We start from the raw sequence: 7,107 nt of genomic DNA, 5'->3' as shown, positions 1-7,107 counted from the left end.
CATCCGTTGGGGGACGGCTCGACGCTCCACCGCCTCCTGGCGGACGGCGATGGCTCCTCCGGTTGAGGGCAGCCGGCAGCGAGTCTCCAGTTCCCTGCTCCGCCCCCATCATGGCCGACGGCAACAGGCTCCGGCCCACGGCGAACGGGAGCGACTCCTCCGCTCCCTCTCGGACGGCAGCCACCCCTCCTCGACCCAGGAGCACGGCAGCGAGCTCTCCGTCCCACCAGATCTTCCATCGCTCCAGCACCATCGCCTCGGGCAGCAATCGGCGGCCATCGCTCTCCGACAGCGTGTCCCTCCTTCCTCCCGGGTTTCGGCACCAGTGTAACGGGGTTCAGATGTTATGGGAAGAAGGAGATGGGAACCGGCGAACATTCAAACACTTTAATGACATAAAATAAAACAAATACAAAACGAAAGTAAAAGATAGCAGCCCCTCACGGACGACTGCTGTCACACAAAACATCAAATAAAACACAGGCCTGTTCCTCGCTCGCTCTTCACTGTCGTCGCTCCTCCTTTATGCTTCCGCTCCTCCGTGAGAGATGCGAGACCGGTGCGTCACGCACGTGTCGCTCATTATCAATCACGCCACCGGCCTCGCGCCGTCCTCCCACGGCCCTCGACCTCGTCGTGCTCGCCACAGTTATCATGGCAGCAATATATGATACAATTAAAAAATATGTAGGCTAGGCTATAGGCTATTATAGTTTGGATTATTTTTTATAATATCCCATGAGTCCTAATAAATACAATTTCCACTATTTCTGAAGTGCTTCTTTTATAAAGAACACCACTTTCTCACATAAACAGCCCCTGCACGAGAGAATAGTTGATTCTCGAGCCGTCGATATCAGCAGGTTCAGCACCATCGCCACGGACAGCGCCGGGTAACGTCGCACGTAAGAGGGTATATCTTAAGCAGCTTCCTAAGGTATGGTTCGGGGAAGACGCCTAGCAATGGTATACCTTCAGTTAAGTTATACCTTAAGAGTCTTCGTAGCACGCTAAGAGACAACGTTATTGGGAAACTCAGCCTTGGTCATCTCCCTAAAATGAAAAAAATGTTTAAATATTAAAATTAAATATTATGTTTAAATGAACACCTCTGAAACTGTCTTATACATTTTCTCTCTCTGTCTCTGCATAAAACCTAGTTATAAATTATATTTATGAGTTATTTTTATAGTATATTAATTTACAAGTTATAAATAGTAATTCAGTTAACTTTATAATAAATGGTAGTTCAGCTGTATGCATGCGCCTAAACACTTACCTAAACCATGGGGACTCAATGGTGGAAAAAGGATGTAAACCTTTCACTATAAACCGTGTAACAGCCCTGTGGCACTCATTTATTCTCTCTGTCGTCATTTTTCCTTTAATCGCTAAAGTAAACGGAGTTACAGTCTCTGACGTTCCAGGAGCGGGTGTGGGTGTGGCGCATACCTGTCAACATTTGGATACCAAAATACGGGAGATCTGAATGGGGGGGAGGGGGAGGCTAAATACACATTAATTGCGCAGATATTAACATAAATAAATACTTAATCTCTGTATTACATACATAATACATTACATACATAGTCTCCAATGCCATCTCTCTCATGTTCGTCCATCCTCGGGATGGCTGCTGTTCTTCTTTGCGCAATTTCCCCCCCCCCCCCAAACTACTTCAGCGAACCTCTAAGTAACCCGGGTTAAGTAACCTTAACCAATGAAATAAGCTGCAGGGCAGGATTTCTGCTCAACTGGTTTGCGCCCAGTGGGATTTTTTTATTTTTTTTTGATAGAAAGATTAAAAATACGGGAGAAATACAGGAAAACATTTAAACGGGATGATAACGGGATAGCAAGGTAAAATACGGGAGAACCCTGGGAAAAACGGGAGGGTTGACAGGTATGGTGTGGCGCATTGCATGGTATCCGCGCTTGGCGCGCTATGTTTAACATCTGGAAAAAAAAACGTAAATAATATTGATATGGTATGGTTTGATTTATTACTACTGAAATAATACATTTACCCATGTATGAATTCCTACCTGGCGATGGGGACATGCAAGGTGCAGATGTCTTCCTTAAACAGTCGAAAACATTGCATGTTTTGAGGTTGATTCCGTGGCGCTGTTGCAAATGTTTAGTCATATTGCTAGTACAGCCTCCTTTCCATGTTATTAGCTTGTCACATGTGTTACATTTTGCTTCATCATCAATTAATCTTTCGAAATGAATCCACACTTTTGGCTTTATCTTCGCCATGCTGGTCAACAAGAAAATATCTCGCGCAAGGCGTAAATGAGTAGCGTTTAGGGGTGTGACAGTTAGTATATAACCGTGAGACCGACGGTTATAGTTGAACACCGTCATTACAACTCTATAACCGCCAAAACCGTGTTATTAAAATAATTTTTACAAACATTTTTTATCATAGAGAATGTTTAAATACTAATTAAAAACAATTGTTAACAGTCTGTGTTATTAATGGTCTACGTCGTTTCCAACTGTATTTGATTCTTTGCCAAGTACCCCCTGACCGACTGCCAAGAAATAAAAGCTATGACTATGATATAGTGATGTGCCATCATTATGAGATTTATTAAACAAATGAAAAACATTTGCAATAATAAACATTAGCAATGAACATTTGCAATCGGGAGACATGATGGTTTTTACCACTTAATGAAGTTTTGTTTTGTAAATCGTCAGACATGATTTTTACCACTTCATTAAGTTTTGCTTTGTAGAAAGCCTTTCTTTAAAGCGAATTTCGTTTTGTAAAAATTTTTTTTTTTCGTTTTGTTAATTTTAATAAATGTTTCATCAACCATTTGCATGTATTTAATAAATAAAAAGCAAATATAGGAGACAATATAATAACCGTGACATGGAGGTGCAGGCGCGCCGCGTTCACTTGCATTGCATTGTGAAGTTGAACTAGAGCGCATCTCATCGTAAATGAATGAAACTCAGCGTAGGCCTATGCCGCCTCATACATTAGCATTAAATATCTTTGCTGCATCCTTTCTAGAACAGACAAGGGCTTTCTTGCGGCTCGCATCAGCAGAGCATTGCATCGCCCATAGACCGCAAAACAATCAGCGGATGGCGGGCGGGTGCGGCTTTGAAATTTGGTAAAAAAAACGTTGGTGCGGATGATGAGTTATGTGGTTGCGGATGAACTAGTAATACCCCATCCGCGCATCTCTATTGATAACAACATTGAACACTACACAAATATTAATTTTATTCAAACTAAGTTGTCATATAACAGACAAACGTTTTCGGTTCCCAACCCTACTAATGAATATATATCAGATGGACTGTACACTAGTGAATATATATCAGGAGTGTACACTAGTGAATATATATCAGGCGCGTACACTAGTGAATATATCGTTGTGAGGAGGGTCGGGCGCATGGATTGTGTGTTGTGAGGAGGGTCTGGTGTGTGGAGTGTGTGTTGTGAGGAGGGTCTGGCGTGTGGAGTGTGTGTTGTGAGGAGGGTCTGGCGTGTGGAGTGTGTGTTGTGAGGAGGGTCTGGCGTGTGGAGTGTGTGTTGTGAGGAGGGTCTGGCGTGTGGAGTGTGTGTTGTGAGGAGGGTCTGGCGTGTGGAGTGTGTGTTGTGAGGAGGGTCTGGTATATGGAGTGAATGTTGTGAGGAGGGTCTGGCGTGTGGAGTGTGTGTTGTGAGGAGGGTCTGGCGTGTGGAGTGTATGTTGTGAGGATGGTCTGGCGTCTGGAGTGTGTGTTGTGAGGAGGGTCTGGCGTGTGGAGTGTGTGTTGTGAGGAGGGTCTGGCGTATAGAGTGTGTGATGTGAGGAGGGTCTGGCGTGTGGAGTGTGTGTTGTGAGGAGGGTCTGGCGTGTGGAGTGTGTGTTGTGAGGAGGGTCTGGCATATGGAGTGTGTGATGTGAGGAGGGTCTGGCGTGTGGAGTGTGTGTTGTGAGGAGGGTCTGGCATGTGGAGTGTGTGATGTGAGGAGAGTCTTGCGTATAGAGTGTGTGTTGTGAGGAGGGTCTGGCGTGTGGAGTGTGTGATGTGAGGAGGGTCTGGCGTGTGGAGTGTGTGTTGTGAGGAGGGTCTGGCGTATGGAGTGTGTGTTGTGAGGAGGGTCTGGCGTATGGAGTGTGTGATGTGAGGAGGGTCTGGCGTATGGAGTGTGTGTTGTGAGGAGGGTCTGGCGTGTGGAGTGTGTGTTGTGAGGTGGAGTGTGTGTTGTGAGGAGGGTCTGGCGTATGGAGTGTGTGTTGTGAGGAGGGTCTGGCGTGTGGAGTGTGTGTTGTGAGGAGGGTCTGGCGTGTGGAGTGTGTGTTGTGAGGATGGTCTGGCGTGTGGAGTGTGTGATGTGAGGAGGGTCTGGCGTATGAAGTGTGTGTTGTGAGGAGGGTCTGGCGTATAGAGTGTGTGATGTGAGGAGGGTCTGGCGTATGGAGTGTGTGATGTGAGGAGGGTCTGGCGTGTGGAGTGTGTGTTGTGAGGAGGGTCTGGCGTGTGGAGTGTGTGTTGTGAGGAGGGTCTGGCGTGTGGAGTGTGTGTTGTAAGGAGGGTCTGGCGTGTGGAGTGTGTGTTGTGAGGAGGGTCTGGCGTGTGGAGAGTGTGTGCTGTGAGGAGGGTCTGGCGTATGGAGTGTGTGTTGTGAGGAGGGTCTGGCGTGTGGAGTGTGTGTTGTGAGGAGGGTCTGGCATCTGGAGTGTGTGTTGTGAGGAGGGTCTGGCGTGTGGAGTGTGTGTTGTGAGGAGGGTTTGGCGTGTGCAGTGTGTGTTGTGAGGATGGTCTGGCATCTGGAGTGTGTGTTGTGAGGAGGGTCTGGCGTGTGCAGTGTGTGTTGTGAGGATGGTCTGGCGTCTGGAGTGTGTGTTGTGAGGAGGGTCTGGCGTGTGGAGTGTGTGTGATGTGAGGAGGGTCTGGCGTATGGAGTGTGTGTTGTGAGGAGGGTCTGGCGTGTGGAGTGTGTGATGTGAGGAGGGTCTGGCGTATGGAGTGTGTGTTGTGAGGAGGGTCTGGCGTGTGGAGTGTGTGTTGTGAGGAAGGTCTGGCGTATGGAGTGTGTGTTGTGAGGAGGGTCTGGCGTGTGGAGTGTGTGTTGTGAGGAGGGTCTGGCGTGTGGAGTGTGTGATGTGAGGAGGGTCTGGCGTGTGGAGTGTGTGATGTGAGGAGGGTCTGGCGTATGGAGTGTGTGATGTGAGGAGGGTCTGGCGTGTGGAGTGTGTGTTGTGAGGAGGGTCTGGCGTGTGGAGTGTGTGTTGTGAGGAAGGTCTGGCGTATGGAGTGTGTGTTGTGAGGAGGGTCTGGCGTGTGGAGTGTGTGTTGTGAGGAGGGTCTGGCGTGTGGAGTGTGTGTTGTGAGGAGGGTCTGGCGTGTGGAGTGTGTGATGTGAGGAGGGTCTGGCGTATGGAGTGTGTGATGTGAGGAGGGTCTGGCGTGTGGAGTGTGTGATGTGAGGAGGGTCTGGCGTGTGGAGTGTGTGTTGTGAGGAGGGTCTGGCGTATGGAGTGTGTGTTGTGAGGAGGGTCTGGCGTATGGAGTGTGTGTTGTGAGGAGGGTCTGGCGTGTGGAGTGTGTGTTGTGAGGAAGGTCTGGCGTATGGAGTGTGTGTTGTGAGGAGGGTCTGGCGTGTGGAGTGTGTGTTGTGAGGAGGGTCTGGCGTGTGGAGTGTGTGATGTGAGGAGGGTCTGGCGTGTGGAGTGTGTGATGTGAGGAGGGTCTGGCGTGTGGATTGTGTGTTGTGAGGAAGGTCTGGCGTATGGAGTGTGTGTTGTGAGGAGGGTCTGGCGTGTGGAGTGTGTGTTGTGAGGAGGGTCTGGCGTGTGGAGTGTGTGATGTGAGGAGGGTCTGGCGTGTGGAGTGTGTGTTGTGAGGAGGGTCTGGCGTATGGAGTGTGTGTTGTGAGGAGGGTCTGGCGTATGGAGTGTGTGTTGTGAGGAGGGTCTGGCGTGTGGAGTGTGTGTTGTGAGGAAGGTCTGGCGTATGGAGTGTGTGTTGTGAGGAGGGTCTGGCGTGTGGAGTGTGTGTTGTGAGGAGGGTCTGGCGTGTGGAGTGTGTGATGTGAGGAGGGTCTGGCGTGTGGAGTGTGTGATGTGAGGAGGGTCTGGCGTGTGGATTGTGTGTGTTGTGAGGAGGGTCTGGCGTGTGGAGTGTGTGATGTGAGGAGGGTCTGGCGTGTGGAGTGTGTGTTGTGAGGAGGGTCTGGCGTGTGGAGTGTGTGTTGTGAGGAGGGTCTGGCGTATGGAGTGTGTGTTGTGAGGAGGGTCTGGCGTGTGGAGTGTGTGATGTGAGGAGGGTCTGGCGTGTGGAGTGTGTGTTGTGAGGAGGGTCTGGCGTGTGGAGTGTGTGTTGTGAGGAGGGTCTGGCGTATGGAGTGTGTGTTGTGAGGAGGGTCTGGCGTATGGAGTGTGTGTTGTGAGGAGGGTCTGGCGTATGGAGTGTGTGTTGTGAGGAGGGTCTGGCGTGTGGAGTGTGTGTTGTGAGGAAGGTCTGGCGTATGGAGTGTGTGTTGTGAGGAGGGTCTGGCGTGTGGAGTGTGTGTTGTGAGGAGGGTCTGGCGTATGGAGTGTGTGTTGTGAGGAGGGTCTGGCGTATGGAGTGTGTGTTGTGAGGAGGGTCTGGCGTATGGAGTGTGTGTTGTGAGGAGGGTCTGGCGTATGGAGTGTGTGTTGTGAGGAGGGTCTGGCGTATGGAGTGTGTGTTGTGAGGAGGGTCTGGCGTGTGGAGTGTGTTGTGAGGAGGGTCTGGCGTGTGGAGTGTGTGTTGTGAGGAGGGTCTGGCGTGTGGAGTGTGTGTTGTGAGGAAGGTCTGGCGTATGGAGTGTGTGTTGTGAGGAGGGTCTGGCGTGTGGAGTGTGTGTTGTGAGGAGGGTCTGGCGTGTGGAGTGTGTGATGTGAGGAGGGTCTGGCGTGTGGATTGTGTGTTGTGAGGAAGGTCTGGCGTATGGAGTGTGTGTTGTGAGGAGGGTCTGGCGTGTGGAGTGTGTGATGTGAGGAGGGTCTGGCGTATGGAGTGTGTGTTGTGAGGAGGGTCTGGCGTGTGGAGTGTGTGTTGTGAGGAGGGTCTGGCGTGTGGAGTGTGTGATGTGAGGAGGGTCTGGCGTGTGGATTGTGTGTTGTG

Source organism: Squalius cephalus (genome assembly GCF_949319135.1).
Source record: "Squalius cephalus genome assembly, chromosome: 14".
In the NCBI taxonomy this organism is placed as follows: domain Eukaryota; kingdom Metazoa; phylum Chordata; class Actinopteri; order Cypriniformes; family Leuciscidae; genus Squalius; species Squalius cephalus.
This window is presented reverse-complemented; position numbering follows the sequence as displayed.